The 23,681-nt window shown below is 48.5% G+C and overlaps 1 protein-coding gene across 4 annotated transcripts in view; it reads right to left on the bottom strand.

Moving 5' to 3' along the window:
* The window catches only part of LOC146079840 (sphingomyelin phosphodiesterase 5-like), a 133,851-nt gene that overhangs the window by 36,323 nt on the left and 73,847 nt on the right, over nt 1-23,681 (bottom strand). Inside the window, exon 6 of one of the 4 annotated variants that reach the window (XR_014474755.1) lies at nt 3,380-3,411. The exons of the other annotated variants lie outside the window; for them this stretch is intronic. The gene's annotated coding sequence lies outside the window, so the exon portion shown is untranslated. The remainder of the gene's footprint in view (nt 1-3,379; nt 3,412-23,681) is intronic. 4 annotated transcript variants of the gene reach the window in all.

The raw sequence follows: 23,681 nt of genomic DNA, 5'->3' as shown, positions 1-23,681 counted from the left end.
GTCTGTGTAGGGGGGGAGGCTGTGTGTAATTTAGGGGGAAATTTACTAAAGGAAATTTGTAAAAAATAGGTGTATTTGTATCCAGAAATACACTTATTTTTGACATTTACTATCCCGAAAATACGGCAATTCGTATTCTTATTGATAGCACATCAATACGACTACGAATTGACGTATTTTCGGGATAGTAAATGTCAAAAATAAGTGTATTTCTAAATACAAATACACCTATTTTTTACAAATTTCCTTTAGTAAATTTCCCCCTTAATGTCTGTGTAGGGGGGGCGGCTGTGTGTAATATAATGTCTGTGTAGGGGGGGAGGCTGTGTGTAATTTAATGTCTGTGTAGGGGGGGCTGTGCGTAATATAATGTCTGTGTAGGGGGGGGGGCTGTGTGTAATATAATGTCTGTGTAGGGGGGGGCTGTGTGTAATATAATGTCTGTGTAGGGGGGGGGCTGTGTGTAATATAATGTCTGTGTAGGGGGGGGCTGTGTGTAATATAATGTCTGTGTAGGGGGGGGCTGTGTGTAATATAATGTCTGTGTAGGGGGGGCTGTGTGTAATATAATGTCTGTGTAGGGGGGCTGTGTGTAATATAATGTCTGTGTAGGGGGGAGGCTGTGTGTAATATAATGTCTGTGTAGGGGGGAGGCTGTGTGTAATATAATGTCTGTGTAGGGGGGGGGGCTGTGTGTAATATAATGTCTGTGTAGGGGGGAGGCTGTGTGTAATATAATGTCTGTGTAGGGGGGGGCTGTGTGTAATATAATGTCTGTGTAGGGGGGGGCTGTGTGTAATATAATGTCTGTGTAGGGGGGGGGCTGTGTGTAATATAATGTCTGTGTAGTATAACTGTGTAGTGAAATAACAGTAGAGTCGCTAGTATAATAATAATTCTAAAATGAACAGTATAGTCACTAGTATAATAATAATAATAATAATAATAATAAAATAACAGTATAGTCACTAGTATAATAAAGTAGTACAAAGAGCAAAGGCTGTGAATACTTACATACATGTGATATCTTTTTTTTTTTTATTAAATTAGCAAAAATTTCCCAATTATGTTTTTTCACATGGTCATTATAGGGTACTGTGGACAAAACTTACTAAGAATACGAATGCATACATCGGTTATCTGTATTTACACGCCCCAACCCCCCCCCCCCCCCCTCCAGAATTTTCCTGCCCAGGCTGAAGCTTGGGGCTGTCCCCGGTACCCCTGGGCTGTTTTGTGTGTAAAAAATAGAATAAACCATTGGGTTTTGCTGTGTAACTGAGTCCCAGCAAGCCTGGACCGCATACTGGACCTTGGAGTAACACTCAGGGGGAAATTTACTAATATGGATTCGTAAAAAATAGGTGTATTCGTAGGCAGAAATACACCTATTTTTTACACATTTGTATTTTCGGGATTTACTATCCCGAAAATACAACAATTCGTATTCCTAAAGATAGCACATTCGTATTTGTATTTACAAATACGAATGTCTACACCATCGATAGGATAACACGGCTGCTAATTGGTGTAAAACAGGCACCAAAATATGACAGGAAAATACACCTTGATTGTCCTGTCGTATTTGGCTTTAGCCTGCACGGATCAGTCAGATCCGTGCAGGCTGCAGTGTAAAAAAAAATAGAAAAATAAATAAATATTTAAAAAAAACAGCGTGGGGTCCCCCACAGCTGTAACCAGCACCAGGCTGAAAGAGTCGGGGCCGGTAATTAAAAATCAGGGAACCTGACAAATAGGGGTTCCCTGATTTTTAACAACCAGCCCCAGGCTCCAGGTCCGGGGCTGGTTCCCAAAATACGGGGGACAAAATGAGTAGGGGTCCCCCGTATTTTAAGAACCAGCCCCAGGCACAACCAGCCAGCAGGGAAATGTCACAGCCGGGGGACACTTATTATATAAGGTCCCGCGGCCAAAACATTAACCCCCTGACCGGTCAGCCTGGCCAGGGGCCCTGGGGGAGTGGGGACCCCCCCAATAAAGGGGTCCCCCCCCAGGACTTACCTGACCAGGCTGAAGCCTGGTGCTGTCCCCGGTGACCCTGGGCTGTGGTCACCGGGCTGATCTTTGTGTAAAAAAAAATAGATGAAAAAACTATTGTTTAAAACTGTGTAACTATGAGTCCCAGCAAGCCTCCCCCACAAGCTGGGACTTGGAGAACCACAAGTCCCAGCCTGCGGGGCATTAAAGGGCCCGCTGGGTCTTGTAGTTCCACATTTAAAAAAATAGTTAAATAAACACACACTGACACATAAGAAAAATAAAACTTTAATACATCCATTACACACATACTGATACTTACCTATCTTGATCCCGTAGGTAGCCCTCTGTCCTGGTGTCCTGTGTCGTCCTCCAGGTCCATGTCGGCGGTCCGTGTCGTCCTCCAGGTCCATGGCAGTGTCCGGGTCCGAAGTAATCCATGTTGGAGCTGTGGAAGGAAATCCTACTCACCTGGTCCTGTGCTGAAGATGTCTTCTCTTGGTCCGCCGTAGTCCAGGTATTCTTCAAGCTGTCGCCAGTCCCCGCACTGTCCGCATCGCACTGAGGAGAGATGCTGAGATATTTCATACTCGGCGCCTCTCCTCAGGATGATTTCTATTGGCCGCCTAGCGGCCAATCAGGAGCCAAGAAAGTCGTGAAAAATCATTCATGCCAAACTAATCTACTTGGTTTCTATGAAGAGGTTAGCAAAAACCTTGATAATGGAAATGCTGTAGATGTGATTTTCCTAGATTTCGCTAAAGCATTTGATACTGTCCCACACAAGAGATTGATTAATAAAATGGAGGACCTAGGATTGGGTGAAAATATCTGCAGATGGGTAGGGAATTGGCTATGTAATAGAGAACAAAGAGTGGTTGTGAATGGTGCCGTATCAGATACAATACTGGTACTAAGTGGAGTGCCCCAGGGTTCGGTTTTGGGGCCCATTCTGTTTAACATTTTTATTACCGATATTGGGATAGGGTTACTCAGCAATGTATCAATCTTTGCGGACGATACAAAGCTTAGCAAAGTCATCAAATCATCAGAAGATGTCACCATGCTTCAAAATGATCTTGCAATTCTAGATGAGTGGGCAAAAAAATGGAAGATGAGGTTCAATGTAGATAAATGTAAGGTTATGCACCTTGGGAGACACAACCAGTGTGCAAGTTACAACCTTAGCAGAGAGGAACTGGGTAATTCCATACTTGAAAAGGATCTAGGAGTCCAAATAGACAGCAAACTGGGGTGTAGTGCCCATTGTAATGTAGCTACAAAAAAGGCCAACAAAATTCTGGCATGTATTAAGAGGGGAATGGAAACTAGGGACTCAAGGGTAATTATGCCACTATATAAAGCATTGGTGAGACCTCACCTAGAGTACGGAGTGCAGTTCTGGGCCCCACACTATAAAAAGGACATCATAGAATTAGAAAAAGTCCAAAGGCGAGCAACAAAGCTTATTAGGGGAATGGAGAATTTAAGCTACGGGGAGAGATTAAGCAATTTGGGACTATTTACATTGGAAAAGAGACATTTAAGGGGGGACATGCTCAACATGTACAACTATATCAAGGGCCAATATAAGGAACTGTCACACACCCTCTTTTCTACTAGAAAGGAATCTAGGACACGAGGGCATGAGTATAGATTAGAAGAAAAAAGGGTACTTATGTATTATCTGGGCTCCCATGTTAAATGCACCCCATTTTTTCATACCCCTACTATCCAACTACGCATGGAGTTGATTTTATATAGTGTGGCGAGCGCAGCGAGCCACCTTGCCCGAAGCGTGGCGAGCCCCGCAAGGGGACGCGGTCTCATAAGAAAAACGGGAGCCCAGATATTACATAAGTACCGAAAAAAGATTTCATTAAGCTAGTACAAAGAATTTCTTTACGGTCCTGTACCTGGTAATACCCCTGATATATGTGACAGTCTCTATCATGTCCCCAGTGTCAGCACATGTCCCCGTGTCCTAATACTTCTCTCCCTGTGATGTCTCCTCCTGTACCTGGTAATACCCCTGATATATGTGACAGTCTCTATCATGTCCCAGTGTCAGCGCATGTCCCCGTGTCCTAATACTTCTCTCCCTGTGATGTCTCCTGTACCTGGTAATACCCCTGATATATGTGACAGTCTCTATCATGTCCCAGTGTCAGCGCATGTCCCCGTGTCCTAATACTTCTTTCCCTGTGATGTCTCCTGTACCTGGTAATACCCCTGATATATGTGACAGTCTCTATCATGTCCCCAGTGTCAGCGCATGTCCCCGTGTCCTAATACTTCTCTCCCTGTGATGTCTCCTCCTGTACCTGGTAATACCCCTGATATATGTGACAGTCTCTATCATGTCCCCAGTGTCAGCGCATGTCCCCGTGTCCTAATACTTCTCTCCCTGTGATGTCAACTCCTGTATCCGGTGATACCCCTGATATATGTGACAGTCTCTATCATGTCCCCAGTGTCAGCACATGTCCCCGTGTCCTAATACTTCTCTCCCTGTGATGTCTCCTGTACCTGGTAATACCCCTGATATATGTGACAGTCTCCATCATGTCCCCAGTGTCAGCGCATGTCCCCGTGTCCTAATACTTCTCTCCCTGTGATGTCTCCTCCTGTACCTGGTAATACCCCTGATATATGTGACAGTCTCTATCATGTCCCAGTGTCAGCGCATGTCCCTGTGTCCTAATACTTCTCTCCCTGTGATGTCTCCTCCTGTACCTGGTAATACCCCTGATATATGTGACAGTCTCTATCATGTCCCCAGTGTCAGCGCATGTCCCCGTGTCCTAATACTTCTCTCCCTGTGATGTCTTCTCCTGTACCTGGTAATACCCCTGATATATGTGACAGTCTCTATCATGTCCCCAGTGTCAGCGCATGTCCCCGTGTCCTAATACTTCTCTCCCTGTGATGTCTCCTCCTGTACCTGGTAATACCCCTGATATATGTGACAGTCTCTATCATGTCCCCAGTGTCAGCGCATGTCCCTGTGTCCTAATACTTCTCTCCCTGTGATGTCTCCTCCTGTACCTGGTAATACCCCTGATATATGTGACAGTCTCTATCATGTCCCCAGTGTCAGCACATGTCCCTGTGTCCTAATACTTCTCTCCCTGTGATGTCTCCTCCTGTACCTGGTAATACCCCTGATATATGTGACAGTCTCTATCATGTCCCAGTGTCAGCGCATGTCCCTGTGTCCTAATACTTCTCTCCCTGTGATGTCTCCTCCTGTACCTGGTAATACCCCTGATATATGTGACAGTCTCTATCATGTCCCCAGTGTCAGCGCATGTCCCCGTGTCCTAATACTTCTCTCCCTGTGATGTCTTCTCCTGTACCTGGTAATACCCCTGATATATGTGACAGTCTCTATCATGTCCCCAGTGTCAGCGCATGTCCCTGTGTCCTAATACTTCTCTCCCTGTGATGTCTCCTCCTGTACCTGGTAATACCCCTGATATATGTGACAGTCTCTATCATGTCCCCAGTGTCAGCGCATGTCCCCGTGTCCTAATACTTCTCTCCCTGTGATGTCTTCTCCTGTACCTGGTAATACCCCTGATATATGTGACAGTCTCTATCATGTCCCCAGTGTCAGCGCATGTCCCTGTGTCCTAATACTTCTCTCCCTGTGATGTCTCCTCCTGTACCTGGTAATACCCCTGATATATGTGACAGTCTCTATCATGTCCCCAGTGTCAGCACATGTCCCTGTGTCCTAATACTTCTCTCCCTGTGATGTCTCCTCCTGTACCTGGTAATACCCCTGATATATGTGACAGTCTCTATCATGTCCCCAGTGTCAGCGCATGTCCCCGTGTCCTAATACTTCTCTCCCTGTGATGTCTTCTCCTGTACCTGGTAATACCCCTGATATATGTGACAGTCTCTATCATGTCCCCAGTGTCAGCGCATGTCCCCGTGTCCTAATACTTCTCTCCCTGTGATGTCTCCTCCTGTACCTGGTAATACCCCTGATATATGTGACAGTCTCTATCATGTCCCCAGTGTCAGCGCATGTCCCTGTGTCCTAATACTTCTCTCCCTGTGATGTCTCCTCCTGTACCTGGTAATACCCCTGATATATGTGACAGTCTCTATCATGTCCCCAGTGTCAGCACATGTCCCCGTGTCCTAATACTTCTCTCCCTGTGATGTCTCCTCCTGTACCTGGTAATACCCCTGATATATGTGACAGTCTCTATCATGTCCCCAGTGTCAGCGCATGTCCCCGTGTCCTAATACTTCTCTCCCTGTGATGTCAACTCCTGTATCCGGTGATACCCCTGATATATGTGACAGTCTCTATCATGTCCCCAGTGTCAGCACATGTCCCCGTGTCCTAATACTTCTCTCCCTGTGATGTCTCCTGTACCTGGTAATACCCCTGATATATGTGACAGTCTCCATCATGTCCCCAGTGTCAGCGCATGTCCCCGTGTCCTAATACTTCTCTCCCTGTGATGTCTCCTCCTGTACCTGGTAATACCCCTGATATATGTGACAGTCTCTATCATGTCCCCAGTGTCAGCGCATGTCCCCGTGTCCTAATACTTCTCTCCCTGTGATGTCTTCTCCTGTACCTGGTAATACCCCTGATATATGTGACAGTCTCTATCATGTCCCCAGTGTCAGCGCATGTCCCCGTGTCCTAATACTTCTCTCCCTGTGATGTCTTCTCCTGTACCTGGTAATACCCCTGATATATGTGACAGTCTCTATCATGTCCCCAGTGTCAGCGCATGTCCCCGTGTCCTAATACTTCTCTCCCTGTGATGTCTCCTCCTGTACCTGGTAATACCCCTGATATATGTGACAGTCTCTATCATGTCCCCAGTGTCAGCGCATGTCCCTGTGTCCTAATACTTCTCTCCCTGTGATGTCTCCTCCTGTACCTGGTAATACCCCTGATATATGTGACAGTCTCTATCATGTCCCCAGTGTCAGCACATGTCCCTGTGTCCTAATACTTCTCTCCCTGTGATGTCTCCTCCTGTACCTGGTAATACCCCTGATATATGTGACAGTCTCTATCATGTCCCCAATGTCAGCGCATGTCCCCGTGTCCTAATACTTCTCTCCCTGTGATGTCTCCTCCTGTACCTGGTAATACCCCTGATATATGTGACAGTCTCTATCATGTCCCAGTGTCAGCGCATGTCCCTGTGTCCTAATACTTCTCTCCCTGTGATGTCTCCTCCTGTACCTGGTAATACCCCTGATATATGTGACAGTCTCTATCATGTCCCCAGTGTCAGCGCATGTCCCCGTGTCCTAATACTTCTCTCCCTGTGATGTCTTCTCCTGTACCTGGTAATACCCCTGATATATGTGACAGTCTCTATCATGTCCCCAGTGTCAGCACATGTCCCCGTGTCCTAATACTTCTCTCCCTGTAATGTCTCCTCCTGTACCTGGTAATACCCCTGATATATGTGACAGTCTCTATCATGTCCCCAGTGTCAGCGCATGTCCCCGTGTCCTAATACTTCTCTCCGTGTGATGTCTCCTCCTGTACCTGGTAATACCCCTGATATATGTGACAGTCTCTATCATGTCCCCAGTGTCAGCACATGTCCCCGTGTCCTAATACTTCTCTCCCTGTGATGTCTCCTGTACATGGTAATACCCCTTATATATGTGACAGTCTCCATCATGTCCCCAGTGTCAGCGCATGTCCTCGTGTCCTAATACTTCTCTCCCTGTGATGTCTCCTCCTGTACCTGGTAATACCCCTGATATATATGTGACAGTCTCTATCATGTCCCCAGTGTCAGCACATGTCCCCGTGTCCTAATACTTCTCTCCCTGTGATGTCTCCTCCTGTACCTGGTAATACCCCTGATATATGTGACAGTCTCTATCATGTCCCCCCAGTGTCAGCGCATGTCCCCGTGTCCTAATACTTCGCTCCCTGTGATGTCTCCTGTACCTGGTAATACCCCTGATATATGTGACAGTCTCTATCATGTCCCCAGTGTCAGCGCATGTCCCCGTGTCCTAATACTTCTCTCCCTGTGATGTCTCCTCCTGTACCTGGTAATACCCCTGATATATGTGACAGTCTCTATCATGTCCCCAGTGTCAGCGCATGTCCCAGTGTCCTAATACTTCTCTCCCTGTGATGTCTCCTGTACCTGGTAATACCCATGATATATGTGACAGTCTCTATCATGTCCCCAGTGTCAGCGCATGTCCCCGTGTCCTAATACTTCTCTCCCTGTGATGTCACCTCCTGTACCTGGTAATACCCCTGATATATGCGACAGTCTCTATCATGTCCCCAGTGTCAGCACATGTCCCCGTGTCCTAATACTTCTCTCCCTGTGATGTCACCTCCTGTACCTGGTAATACCCCTGATATATGTGACAGTCTCTATCATGTCCCCAGTGTCAGCGCATGTCCCCGTGTCCTAATACTTCTCTCCCTGTGATGTCCCCTGTACCTGGTAATACCCCTGATATACGTGACAGTCTCTATCATATCCCCAGTGTCAGCGCATGTCCCCGTGTCCTAATACTTCTCTCCCTGTGATGTCACCTCCTGTACCTGGTAATACCCCTGATATATGTGACAGTCTCTATCATGTCCCCAGTGTCAGCGCATGTCCCTGTGTCCTAATACTTCTCTCCCTGTGATGTCACCTCCTGTACCTGGTAATACCCCTGATATATGTGACAGTCTCTATCATGTCCCAGTGTCAGCGCATGTCCCTGTGTCCTAATACTTCTCTCCCTGTGATGTCTCCTCCTGTACCTGGTGATACCCCTGATATATATGTGACAGTCTCTATCATGTCCCCAGTGTCAGCGCATGTCCCTGTGTCCTAATACTTCTCTCCCTGTGATGTCTCCTGTACCTGGTAATACCCCTGATATATGTGACAGTCTCTATCATGTCCCCAGTGTCAGCGCATGTCCCCGTGTCCTAATACTTCTCTCCCTGTGATGTCTCCTCCTGTACCTGGTAATACCCCTGATATATGTGACAGTCTCTATCATGTCCCCAGTGTCAGCGCATGTCCCAGTGTCCTAATACTTCTCTCCCTGTGATGTCTCCTGTACCTGGTAATACCCATGATATATGTGACAGTCTCTATCATGTCCCCAGTGTCAGCGCATGTCCCCGTGTCCTAATACTTCTCTCCCTGTGATGTCACCTCCTGTACCTGGTAATACCCCTGATATATGCGACAGTCTCTATCATGTCCCCAGTGTCAGCACATGTCCCCGTGTCCTAATACTTCTCTCCCTGTGATGTCACCTCCTGTACCTGGTAATACCCCTGATATATGTGACAGTCTCTATCATGTCCCCAGTGTCAGCGCATGTCCCCGTGTCCTAATACTTCTCTCCCTGTGATGTCCCCTCCTGTACCTGGTAATACCCCTGATATGTGACAGTCTCTATCATATCCCCAGTGTCAGCGCATGTCCTCGTGTCCTAATACTTCTCTCCCTGTGATGTCTCCTGTACCTGGTAATACCCCTGATATATGTGACAGTCTCCATCATGTCCCCAGTGTCAGCGCATGTCCCCGTGTCCTAATACTTCTCTCCCTGTGAGGTCTCCTGTACCTGGTGATACCCCTGATATATGTGACAGTCTCTATCATGTCCCCAGTGTCAGCGCATGTTCCCGTGTCCTAATACTTCTCTCCCTGTAATGTCACCTCCTGTACATGGTAATACCCCTGATATATATGTGACAGTCTCCATCATGTCCCCAGTGTCAGCGCATGTCCCCGTGTCCTAATACTTCTCTCCCTGTGATGTCCCCTGTACCTGGTAATACCCCTGATATACGTGACAGTCTCTATCATATCCCCAGTGTCAGCGCATGTCCCCGTGTCCTAATACTTCTCTCCCTGTGATGTCCCCTCCTGTACCTGGTAATACCCCTGATATGTGACAGTCTCTATCATATCCCCAGTGTCAGCGCATGTCCTCGTGTCCTAATACTTCTCTCCCTGTGATGTCTCCTGTACCTGGTAATACCCCTGATATATGTGACAGTCTCCATCATGTCCCCAGTGTCAGCGCATGTCCCCGTGTCCTAATACTTCTCTCCCTGTGATGTCCCCTCCTGTACCTGGTAATACCCCTGATATGTGACAGTCTCTATCATGTCCCCAGTGTCAGCGCATGTCCTCGTGTCCTAATACTTCTCTCCCTGTGATGTCTCCTGTACCTGGTAATACCCCTGATATATGTGACAGTCTCCATCATGTCCCCAGTGACAGCGCATGTCCCCGTGTCCTAATACTTCTCTCCCTGTGATGTCTCCTGTACCTGGTAATACCCCTGATATATGTGACAGTGTCTATCATGTCCCCAGTGTCAGCACATGTCCCCGTGTCCTAATACTTCTCTCCCTGTGATGTCACCTCCTGTACCTGGTAATACCCCTGATATATGTGACAGTCTCTATCATGTCCCCAGTGTCAGCGCATGTCCCCGTGTCCTAATACTTCTCTCCCTGTGATGTCACCTCCTGTACCTGGTAATACCCCTGATATATGTGACAGTCTCTATCATGTCCCCAGTGTCAGCGCATGTCCCCGTGTCCTAATACTTCTCTCCCTGTGATGTCTCCTCCTGTACCTGGTAATACCCCTGATATATGTGACAGTCTCTATCATGTCCCCCAGTGTCAGCGCATGTCCTCGTGTCCTAATACTTCTCTCCCTGTGATGTCTCCTGTACCTGGTAATACCCCTGATATATGTGACAGTCTCTATCATGTCCCCAGTGTCAGCCCATGTCCCTGTGTCCTAATACTTCTCTCCCTGTGATGTCTCCTCCTGTACCTGGTAATACCCCTGATATATATGTGACAGTCTCTATCATGTCCCCAGTGTCAGCACATGTCCCCGTGTCCTAATACTTCTCTCCCTGTGATGTCTCCTCCTGTAGCTGGTAATACCCCTGATATATATGTGACAGTCTCCATCATGTCCCCAGTGTCAGCGCATGTCCCCGTGTCCTAATACTTCTCTCCCTGTGATGTCTCCTGTACCTGGTAATACCCCTGATATATGTGACAGTCTCTATCATGTCCCAGTGTCAGCGCATGTCCCCGTGTCCTAATACTTCTCTCCCTGTGATGTCTCCTCCTGTACCTGGTAATACCCCTGATATATGTGACAGTCTCTATCATGTCCCCAGTGTCAGCGCATGTCCCCGTGTCCTAATACTTCTCTCCCTGTGATGTCTCCTGTACCTGGTAATACCCCTGATATATGTGACAGTCTCCATCATGTCCCCAGTGTCAGCGCATGTCCGTGTCCTAATACCTCTCTCCCTGTGATGTCACCTCCTGTACCTGGTAATACCCCTGATATATGTGACAGTCTCTATCATGTCCCCAGTGTCAGCGCATGTCCCCGTGTCCTAATACTTCTCTCCCTGTGATGTCTCCTCCTGTACCTGGTAATACCCCTGATATATGTGACAGTCTCTATCATGTCCCCAGTGTCAGCGCATGTCCCCGTGTCCTAATACTTCTCACCCTCTGATGTCTCCTGTACCTGGTAATACCCCTGATATATGTGACAGTCTCCATCATGTCCCCAGTGTCAGCGCATGTCCCCGTGTCCTAATACTTCTCTCCCTGTGATGTCTCCTCCTGTACCTGGTAATACCCCTGATATATGTGACAGTCTCTATCATGTCCCCAGTGTCAGCGCATGTCCTCGTGTCCTAATACTTCTCTCCCTGTGATGTCTCCTCCTGTACCTGGTGATACCCCTGATATATGTGACAGTCTCTATCATGTCCCCAGTGTCAGCGCATGTCCTCGTGTCCTAATACTTCTCTCCCTGTGATGTCTCCTCCTGTACCTGGTAATACCCCTGATATATGTGACAGTCTCTATCATGTCCCCAGTGTCAGCGCATGTCCCCGTGTCCTAATACTTCTCTCCCTGTGATGTCTCCTGTACCTGGTAATACCCCTGATATATGTGACAGTCTCTATCATGTCCCCCCAGTGTCAGCGCATGTCCCCGTGTCCTAATACTTCTCTCCCTGTGATGTCTCCTCCTGTACCTGGTAATACCCCTGATATATGTGACAGTCTCTATCATGTCCCCCAGTGTCAGCACATGTCCCCGTGTCCTAATACTTCTCTCCCTGTGATGTCCCCTCCTGTACCTGGTAATACCCCTGATATATGTGACAGTCTCTATCATGTCCCCAGTGTCAGCGCATGTCCCCGTGTCCTAATACTTCTCTCCCTGTGATGTCACCTCCTGTACCTGGTAATACCCCTGATATATGTGACAGTCTCTATCATGTCCCCAGTGTCAGCGCATGTCCCCGTGTCCTAATACTTCTCTCCCTGTGATGTCTCCTGTACCTGGTAATACCCCTGATATATGTGACAGTCTCCATCATGTCCCCAGTGTCAGCACATGTCCTCGTGTCCTAATACTTCTCTCCCTGTGATGTCTCCTCCTGTACCTGGTAATACCCCTGATATATGTGACAGTCTCTATCATGTCCCCAGTGTCAGAGCATGTCCTCGTGTCCTAATACTTCTCTCCCTGTGATGTCTCCTCCTGTACCTGGTAATACCCCTGATATATGTGACAGTCTCTATCATGTCCCCAGTGTCAGCGCATGTCCCCGTGTCCTAATACTTCTCTCCCTGTGATGTCTCCTCCTGTACCTGGTAATACCCCTGATATATGTGACAGTCTCTATCATGTCCCCAGTGTCAGCGCATGTCCCCGTGTCCTAATACTTCTCTCCCTGTGATGTCTCCTGTACCTGGTAATACCCCTGATATATGTGACAGTCTCCATCATGTCCCCAGTGTCAGCGCATGTCCCCGTGTCCTAATACTTCTCTCCCTGTGATGTCTCCTGTACCTGGTAATACCCCTGATATATGTGACAGTCTCTATCATGTCCCCAGTGTCAGCACATGTCCCCGTGTCCTAATACTTCTCTCCCTGTGATGTCACCTCCTGTACCTGGTAATACCCCTGATATATGTGACAGTCTCCATCATGTCCCCAGTGTCAGCGCATGTCCCCGTGTCCTAATACTTCTCTCCCTGTGATGTCCCCTGTACCTGGTAATACCCCTGATATATGTGACAGTCTCTATCATGTCCCCAGTGTCAGCCCATGTCCTCGTGTCCTAATACTTCTCTCCCTGTGATGTCTCCTCCTGTACCTGGTAATACCCCTGATATATGTTACAGTCTCTATCATGTCCCCAGTGTCAGCGCATGTCCCCGTGTCCTAATACTTCTCTCCCTGTGATGTCCCCTCCTGTACCTGGTAATACCCCTGATATATATGTGACAGTCTCTATCATGTCCCCAGTGTCAGCGCATGTCCCCGTGTCCTAATACTTCTCTCCCTGTGATGTCACCTCCTGTACCTGGTAATACCCCTGATATATGTGACAGTCTCCATCATGTCCCCAGTGTCAGCGCATGTCCCCGTGTCCTAATACTTCTCTCCCTGTGATGTCTCCTGTACCTGGTAATACCCCTGATATATGTGACAGTCTCTATCATGTCCCCAGTGTCAGCACATGTCCCCGTGTCCTAATACTTCTCTCCCTGTGATGTCCCCTGTACCTGGTAATACCCCTGATATATGTGACAGTCTCTATCATGTCCCCAGTGTCAGCCCATGTCCTCGTGTCCTAATACTTCTCTCCCTGTGATGTCTCCTCCTGTACCTGGTAATACCCCTGATATATGTGACAGTCTCCATCATGTCCCCAGTGTCAGCACATGTCCCCGTGTCCTAATACTTCTCTCCCTGTGATGTCTCCTGTACCTGGTAATACCCCTGATATATGTGACAGTCTCTATCATGTCCCCAGTGTTAGCGCATGTCCCTGTGTCCTAATACTTCTCTCCCTGTGATGTCCCCTCCTGTACCTGGTAATACCCCTGATATATGTGACAGTCTCTATCATGTCCCCAGTGTCAGCGCATGTCCCCGTGTCCTAATACTTCTCTCCCTGTGATGTCTCCTGTACCTGGTAATACCCCTGATATATGTGACAGTCTCTATCATGTCCCCAGTGTCAGCGCATGTCCCCGTGTCCTAATACTTCTCTCCCTGTGATGTCTCCTGTACCTGGTAATACCCCTGATATATGTGACAGTCTCTATCATGTCCCCAGTGTCAGCGCATGTCCCTGTGTCCTAATACTTCTCTCCCTGTGATGTCCCCTCCTGTACCTGGTAATACCCCTGATATATGTGACAGTCTCTATCATGTCCCCAGTGTCAGCACATGTCCCCGTGTCCTAATACATCTCTCCCTGTGATGTCTCCTGTACCTGGTAATACCCCTGATATATGTGACAGTCTCTATCATGTCCCCAGTGTCAGCGCATGTCCCCGTGTCCTAATACTTCTCTCCCTGTGATGTCTCCTGTACCTGGTAATACTCCGGATATATGTGACAGTCTCTATCATGTCCCCCCAGTGTCAGCGCATGTCCCCGTGTCCTAATACTTCTCTCCCTGTGATGTCTCCTCCTGTACCTGGTAATACCCCTGATATATGTGACAGTCTCTATCCCGTCCCCCCAGTTTCAGCACATGTCCCCGTGTCCTAATACTTCTCTCCCTGTGATGTCACCTCCTGTACATGGTAATACCCCTGATATATGTGACAGACTCCATCATGTCCCCAGTGTCAGCGCATGTCCTCGTGTCCTAATACTTCTCTCCCTGTGATGTCTCCTCCTGTACCTGGTAATACCCCTGATATATGTGACAGTCTCTATCATGTCCCCAGTGTCAGCGCATGTCCCCGTGTCCTAATACTTCTCTCCCTGTGATGTCTCCCCTTACTGTACCTGGTAATACCCCTGATATATGTGACAGTCTTTATCATGTCCCCAGTGTCAGCGCATGTCCCCGTGTCCTAATACTTCTCTCCCTGTGATGTCTCCTCCTGTATCCGGTGATACCCCTGATATATGTGACAGTCTCTATCATGTCCCCCCAGTGTCAGCGCATGTCCCCGTGTCCTAATACTTCTCTCCCTGTGATGTCACCTCCTGTACCTGGTAATACCCCTGATATATGTGACAGTCTCTATCATGTCCCCAGTGTCAGAGCATGTCCCCGTGTCCTAATACTTCTCTCCCTGTGATGTCTCCTCCTGTACCTGGTAATACCCCTGATATATGTGACAGTCTCCATCATGTCCCCCAGTGTCAGCACATGTCCCCGTGTCCTAATACTTCTCTCCCTGTAATGTCTCCTGTACATGGTAATACCCCTGATATATGTGACAGTCTCTATCATGTCCCCAGTGTCAGCATATGTCCCCGTGTCCTAATACTTCTCTCCCTGTGATGTCCCCTCCTGTACCTGGTAATACCCCTGATATATGTGACAGTCTCCATCATGTCCCCCCAGTGTCAGCGCATGTCCCCGTGTCCTAATACTTCTCTCCCTGTAATGTCTCCTCCTGTACCTGGTAATACCCCTGATATATGTGACAGTCTCTATCATGTCCCCAGTGTCAGCGCATGTCCCCGTGTCCTAATACTTCTCTCCCTGTGATGTCTCCTCCTGTACCTGGTAATACCCCTGATATATGTGACAGTCTCCATCATGTCCCCCCAGTGTCAGCGCATGTCCCCGTGTCCTAATACTTCTCTCCCTGTGATGTCTCCTCCTGTACCTGGTAATACCCCTGATATATGTGACAGTCTCTATCATGTCCCCAGTGTCAGCGCATGTCCTCGTGTCCTAATACTTCTCTCCCTGTGATGTCTCCTGTACCTGGTAATACCCCTGATATATGTGACAGTCTCTATCATGTCCCCAGTGTCAGCGCATGTCCCGGTGTCCTAATACTTCTCTCCCTGTGATGTCTCCTCCTGTACCTGGTAATACCCCTGATATATGTGACAGTCTCTATCATGTCCCCAGTGTCAGCGCATGTCCCTGTGTCCTAATACTTCTCTCCCTGTGATGTCTCCTGTACCTGGTAATACCCCTGATATATGTGACAGTCTCTATCATGTCCCCAGTGTCAGAGCATGTCCCCGTGTCCTAATACTTCTCTCCATGTGATGTCCCCTCCTGTACCTGGTAATACTCCTGATATATGTGACAGTCTCTATCATGTCCCCAGTGTCAGCGCATGTTCCCGTGTCCTAATACTTCTCTCCCTGTGATGTCACCTCCTGTACATGGTAATACCCCTGATATATGTGACAGTCTCCATCATGTCCCCAGTGTCAGCGCATGTCCCCGTGTCCTAATACTTCTCTCCCTGTGATGTCCCCTGTACCTGGTAATACCCCTGATATACGTGACAGTCTCTATCATATCCCCAGTGTCAGCGCATGTCCCCGTGTCCTAATACTTCTCTCCCTGTGATGTCCCCTCCTGTACCTGGTAATACCCCTGATATGTGACAGTCTCTATCATATCCCCAGTGTCAGCGCATGTCCTCGTGTCCTAATACTTCTCTCCCTGTGATGTCTCCTGTACCTGGTAATACCCCTGATATACGTGACAGTCTCTATCATATCCCCAGTGTCAGCGCATGTCCCCGTGTCCTAATACTTCTCTCCCTGTGATGTCCCCTCCTGTACCTGGTAATACCCCTGATATACGTGACAGTCTCTATCATATCCCCAGTGTCAGCGCATGTCCCCGTGTCCTAATACTTCTCTCCCTGTGATGTCTCCTCCTGTACCTGGTAATACCCCTGATATATGTGACAGTCTCTATCATGTCCCCAGTGTCAGCGCATGTCCTCGTGTCCTAATACTTCTCTCCCTGTGATGTCTCCTGTACCTGGTAATACCCCTGATATATGTGACAGTCTCCATCATGTCCCCAGTGTCAGCGCATGTCCCCGTGTCCTAATACTTCTCTCCCTGTGATGTCTCCTGTACCTGGTAATACCCCTGATATATGTGACAGTCTCTATCATGTCCCCCAGTGTCAGCGCATGTCCCCGTGTCCTAATACTTCTCTCCCTGTGATGTCTCCTGTACCTGGTAATACCCCTGATATATGTGACAGTCTCTATCATGTCCCCAGTGTCAGCACATGTCCCCGTGTCCTAATACTTCTCTCCCTGTGATGTCTCCTGTACCTGGTAATACCCCTGATATATGTGACAGTCTCGATCATGTCCCAGTGTCAGCGCATGTCCCCGTGTCCTAATACTTCTCTCCCTGTGATGTCTCCTGTACCTGGTAATACCCCTGATATATGTGACAGTCTCTATCATGTCCCCAGTGTCAGCACATGTCCCCGTGTCCTAATACTTCTCTCCCTGTGATGTCTCCTCCTGTACCTGGTAATACCCCTGATATATGTGACAGTCTCTATCATGTCCCCAGTGTCAGCGCATGTCCCCGTGTCCTAATACTTCTCTCCTTGTGATGTCTCCTCCTGTACCTGGTAATACCCCTGATATATATGTGACAGTCTCTATCATGTCCCCAGTGTCAGCGCATGTCCCTGTGTCCTAATACTTCTCTCCCTGTGATGTCTCCTCCTGTACCTGGTAATACCCCTGATATATGTGACAGTCTCCATCATGTCCCCAGTGTCAGCGCATGTCCCTGTGTCCTAATACTTCTCTCCATGTGATGTCCCCTCCTGTACCTGGTAATACCCCTGATATATGTGACAGTCTCTATCATGTCCCCAGTGTCAGCGCATGTCCCTGTGTCCTAATACTTCTCTCCCTGTGATGTCTCCTGTACCTGGTAATACCCCTGATATATGTGACAGTCTCTATCATGTCCCCAGTGTCAGCGCATGTCCCCGTGTCCTAATACTTCTCTCCCTGTGATGTCTCCTCCTGTACCTGGTAATACCCCTGATATATGTGACAGTCTCTATCATGTCCCCAGTGTCAGCGCATGTCCTCGTGTCCTAATACTTCTCTCCCTGTGATGTCTCCTGTACCTGGTAATACCCCTGATATATGTGACAGTCTCCATCATGTCCCCAGTGTCAGCGCATGTCCCCGTGTCCTAATACTTCTCTCCCTGTGATGTCTCCTCCTGTACCTGGTAATACCCCTGATATATGTGACAGTCTCTATCATGTCCCCCAGTGTCAGCGCATGTCCCCGTGTCCTAATACTTCTCTCCCTGTGATGTCTCCTGTACCTGGTAATACCCCTGATATATGTGACAGTCTCTATCATGTCCCCAGTGTCAGCACATGTCCCCGTGTCCTAATACTTCTCTCCCTGTGATGTCTCCTGTACCTGGTAATACCCCTGATATATGTGACAGTCTCGATCATGTCCCAGTGTCAGCGCATGTCCCCGTGTCCTAATACTTCTCTCCCTGTGATGTCTCCTGTACCTGGTAATACCCCTGATATATGTGACAGTCTCTATCATGTCCCCAGTGTCAGCACATGTCCCCGTGTCCTAATACTTCTCTCCCTGTGATGTCTCCTCCTGTACCTGGTAATACCCCTGATATATGTGACAGTCTCTATCATGTCCCCAGTGTCAGCGCATGTCCCCGTGTCCTAATACTTCTCTCCTTGTGATGTCTCCTCCTGTACCTGGTAATACCCCTGATATATATGTGACAGTCTCTATCATGTCCCCAGTGTCAGCGCATGTCCCCGTGTCCTAATACTTCTCTCCCTGTGATGTCCCCTCCTGTACCTGGTGATACCCCTGATATATGTGACAGTCTCTATCATGTCCCCAGTGTCAGCGCATGTCCCCGTGTCCTAATACTTCTCTCCCTGTGATGTCCCCTCCTGTACCTGGTGATACCCCTGATATATGTGACAGTCTCTATCATGTCCCCCAGTGTCAGTGCATGTCCCCGTGTCCTAATACTTCTCTCCCTGTGATGTCTCCTGTACCTGGTAATACCCCTGATATATGTGACAGTCTCTATCATGTCCCCAGTGTCAGCACATGACCCCGTGTCCTAATACTTCTCTCCCTGTGATGTCCCCTCCTGTACCTGGTGATACCCCTGATATATGTGACAGTCTCTATCATGTCCCCAGTGTCAGCGCATGTCCCCGTGTCCTAATACTTCTCTCCCTGTGATGTCTCCTCCTGTACCTGGTGATACCCCTGATATATGTGACAGTCTCTATCATGTCCCCAGTGTCAGCGCATGTCCCCGTGTCCTAATACTTCTCTCCCTGTGATGTCTCCTCCTGTACCTGGTAATACCCCTGATATATGTGACAGTCTCCATCATGTCCCCAGTGTCAGCGCATGTCCCCGTGTCCTAATACTTCTCTCCCTGTGATGTCTCCTCCTGTACCTGGTAATACCCCTGATATATGTGACAGTCTCCATCATGTCCCCAGTGTCAGCGCATGTCCCCGTGTCCTAATACTTCTCTCCCTGTGATGTCTCCTCCTGTACCTGGTAATACCCCTGATATATGTGACAGTCTCTATCATGTCCCCAGTGTCAGCGCATGTCCCCGTGTCCTAATACTTCTCTCCCTGTGATGTCTCCTGTACCTGGTAATACCCCTGATATATGTGACAGTCTCTATCATGTCCCCAGTGTCAGCACATGTCCCCGTGTCCTAATACTTCTCTCCCTGTGATGTCTCCTCCTGTACCTGGTAATACCCCTGATATATGTGACAGTCTCTATCATGTCCCCAGTGTCAGCGCATGTCCCCGTGTCCTAATACTTCTCTCCTTGTGATGTCTCCTCCTGTACCTGGTAATACCCCTGATATATGTGACAGTCTCTATCATGTCCCCAGTGTCAGCACATGTCCCCGTGTCCTAATACTTCTCTCCCTGTGATGTCTCCTCCTGTACCTGGTAATACTCCCTGATATATGTGACAGTCTCTATCATGTCCCCAGTGTCAGCGCATGTCCCCGTGTCCTAATACTTCTCTCCCTGTGATGTCTCCTCCTGTACCTGGTAATACCCCTGATATATGTGACAGTCTCTATCATGTCCCCAGTGTCAGCACATGTCCCCGTGTCCTAATACTTCTCTCCCTGTGATGTCTCCTGTACCTGGTAATACCCCTGATATATGTGACAGTCTCTATCATGTCCCCAGTGTCAGCGCATGTCCCTGTGTCCTAATACTTCTCTCCCTGTGATGTCTCCTCCTGTACCTGGTAATACCCCTGATATATGTGACAGTCTCCATCATGTCCCCAGTGTCAGCGCATGTCCCCGTGTCCTAATACTTCTCTCCCTGTGATGTCTCCTGTACCTGGTAATACCCCTGATATATGTGACAGTCTCTATCATGTCCCCAGTGTCAGCGCATGTCCCCGTGTCCTAATACTTCTCTCCCTGTGATGTCTCCTGTACCTGGTAATACCCCTGATATATGTGACAGTCTCTATCATGTCCCCAGTGTCAGCGCATGTCCCCGTGTCCTAATACTTCTCTCCCTGTGATGTCTCCTCCTGTACCTGGTAATACCCCTGATATATGTGACAGTCTCCATCATGTCCCCAGTGTCAGCGCATGTCCCCGTGTCCTAATACTTCTCTCCCTGTGATGTCTCCTGTACCTGGTAATACCCCTGATATATGTGACAGTCTCTATCATGTCCCCAGTGTCAGCGCATGTCCCCGTGTCCTAATACTTCTCTCCCTGTGATGTCTCCTGTACCTGGTAATACCCCTGATATATGTGACAGTCTCTATCATGTCCCCAGTGTCAGCGCATGTCCCCGTGTCCTAATACTTCTCTCCCTGTGATGTCTCCTGTACCTGGTAATACCCCTGATATATGTGACAGTCTCCATCATGTCCCCAGTGTCAGCGCATGTCCTCGTGTCCTAATACTTCTCTCCCTGTGATGTCATCTCCTGTACCTGGTAATACCCCTGATATATGTGACAGTCTCTATCATGTCCCAGTGTCAGCGCATGTCCTCGTGTCCTAATACTTCTCTCCCTGTGATGTCACCTCCTGTACCTGGTAATACCCCTGATATATGTGACAGTCTCTATCATGTCCCCAGTGTCAGCGCATGTCCCTGTATCCTAATACTTCTCTCCCTGTGATGTCTCCTCCTGTACCTGGTAATACCCCTGATATATGTGACAGTCTCTATCATGTCCCAGTGTCAGCGCATGTCCTCGTGTCCTAATACTTCTCTCCCTGTGATGTCTCCTCCTGTACCTGGTAATACCCCTGATATATGTGACAGTCTCTATCATGTCCCCAGTGTCAGCACATGTCCTCGTGTCCTAATACTTCTCTCCCTGTGATGTCCCCTCCTGTACCTGGTAATACCCCTGATATATGTGACAGTCTCTATCATGTCCCCAGTGTCAGCGCATGTCCCTGTATCCTAATACTTCTCTCCCTGTGATGTCTCCTCCTGTACCTGGTAATACCCCTGATATATGTGACAGTCTCTATCATGTCCCAGTGTCAGCGCATGTCCTCGTGTCCTAATACTTCTCTCCCTGTGATGTCACCTCCTGTACCTGGTAATACCCCTGATATATGTGACAGTCTCTATCATGTCCCCAGTGTCAGCGCATGTCCCTGTGCCCTAATACTTCTCTCCCTGTGATGTCTCCTCCTGTACCTGGTAATACCCCTGATATATGTGACAGTCTCTATCATGTCCCCAGTGTCAGCGCATGTCCCCGTGTCCTAATACTTCTCTCCCTGTGATGTCTTCTCCTGTACCTGGTAATACCCCTGATATATGTGACAGTCTCTATCATGTCCCCAGTGTCAGCGCATGTCCCCGTGTCCTAATACTTCTCTCCCTGTGATGTCTTCTCCTGTACCTGGTAATACCCCTGATATATGTGACAGTCTCTATCATGTCCCCAGTGTCAGCACATGTCCCCGTGTCCTAATACTTCTCTCCCTGTGATGTCACCTCCTGTACCTGGTAATACCCCTGATATATGTGACAGTCTCTATCATGTCCCCAGTGTCAGCGCATGTCCTCGTGTCCTAATACTTCTCTCCCTGTGATGTCCCCTCCTGTACCTGGTAATACCCCTGATATATGTGACAGTCTCTATCATGTCCCCAGTGTCAGCACATGTCCCCGTGTCCTAATACTTCTCTCCCTGTGATGTCTCCTCCTGTACCTGGTAATACCCCTGATATATGTGACAGTCTCTATCATGTCCCCAGTGTCAGCGCATGTCTCCGTGTCCTAATACTTCTCTCCCTGTGATGTCTCCTGTACCTGGTAATACCCCTGATATATGTGACAGTCTCTATCATGTCCCCAGTGTCAGCGCATGTCCCCGTGTCCTAATACTTCTCTCCCTGTCAGGTCTCCTGTACCTGGTAATACCCCTGATATATGTGACAGTCTCTATCATGTCCCCAGTGTCAGCGCATGTCCCCGTGTCCTAATACTTCTCTCCCTGTGATGTCTCCTCCTGTACCTGGTAATACCCCTGATATATGTGACAGTCTCTATCATGTCCCCAGTGTCAGCGCATGTCCCCGTGTCCTAATACTTCTCTCCCTGTGATGTCTCCTCCTGTACCTGGTAATACCCCTGATATATGTGACAGTCTCCATCATGTCCCAGTGTCAGCGCATGTCCCCGTGTCCTAATACTTCTCTCCCTGTGATGTCTCCTCCTGTACCTGGTAATACCCCTGATATATGTGACAGTCTCTATCATGTCCCCAGTGTCAGCGCATGTCCCTGTGTCCTAATACTTCTCTCCCTGTGATGTCTCCTGTACCTGGTGATACCCCTGATATATGTGACAGTCTCTATCATGTCCCCAGTGTCAGCGCATGTCCCCGTGTCCTAATACTTCTCTCCCTGTGATGTCTCCTGTACCTGGTAATACCCCTGATATATGTGACAGTCTCCATCATGTCCCCAGTGTCAGCGCATGTCCCCGTGTCCTAATACTTCTCTCCCTGTGATGTCTCCTCCTGTACCTGGTAATACCCCTGATATATGTGACAGTCTCTATCATGTCCCCAGTCTCAGCGCATGTCCCTGTGTCCTAATACTTCTCTCCCTGTGATGTCTCCTGTACCTGGTAATACCCCTGATATATGTGACAGTCTCTATCATGTCCCCAGTGTCAGCACATGTCCTCGTGTCCTAATACTTCTCTCCCTGTGATGTCTCCTGTACCTGGTAATACCCCTGATATATGTGACAGTCTCCATCATGTCCCAGTGTCAGCGCATGTCCCCGTGTCCTAATACTTCTCTCCCTGTGATGTCTCCTCCTGTACCTGGTAATACCCCTGATATATGTGACAGTCTCTATCATGTCCCCAGTGTCAGCGCATGTCCCCGTGTCCTAATACTTCTCTCCCTGTGTTGTCTCCTCCTGTACCTGGTAATACCCCTGATATATGTGACAGTCTCCATCATGTCCCCAGTGTCAGCACATGTCCCCGTGTCCTAATACTTCTCTCCCTGTGATGTCCCCTCCTGTACCTGGTAATACCCCTGATATATGTGACAGTCTCTATCATGTCCCAGTGTCAGCGCATGTCCCCGTGTCCTAATACTTCTCTCCCTGTGATGTCTCCTGTACCTGGTAATACCCCTGATATATGTGACAGTCTCCATCATGTCCCCAGTGTCAGCGCATGACCCCGTGTCCTAATACTTCTCTCCCTGTGATGTCTCCTCCTGTACCTGGTAATACCCCTGATATATGTGACAGTCTCTATCATGTCCCAGTGTCAGCGCATGTCCCCGTGTCCTAATAC

This window comes from Crinia signifera, chromosome 5 (assembly GCF_055691185.1).
Source record: "Crinia signifera chromosome 5, ASM5569118v1, whole genome shotgun sequence".
Classification (NCBI taxonomy): domain Eukaryota; kingdom Metazoa; phylum Chordata; class Amphibia; order Anura; family Myobatrachidae; genus Crinia; species Crinia signifera.
Note: the sequence above shows the minus strand (reverse complement) of the source record. Positions and strands in the feature narration are given on the sequence as shown.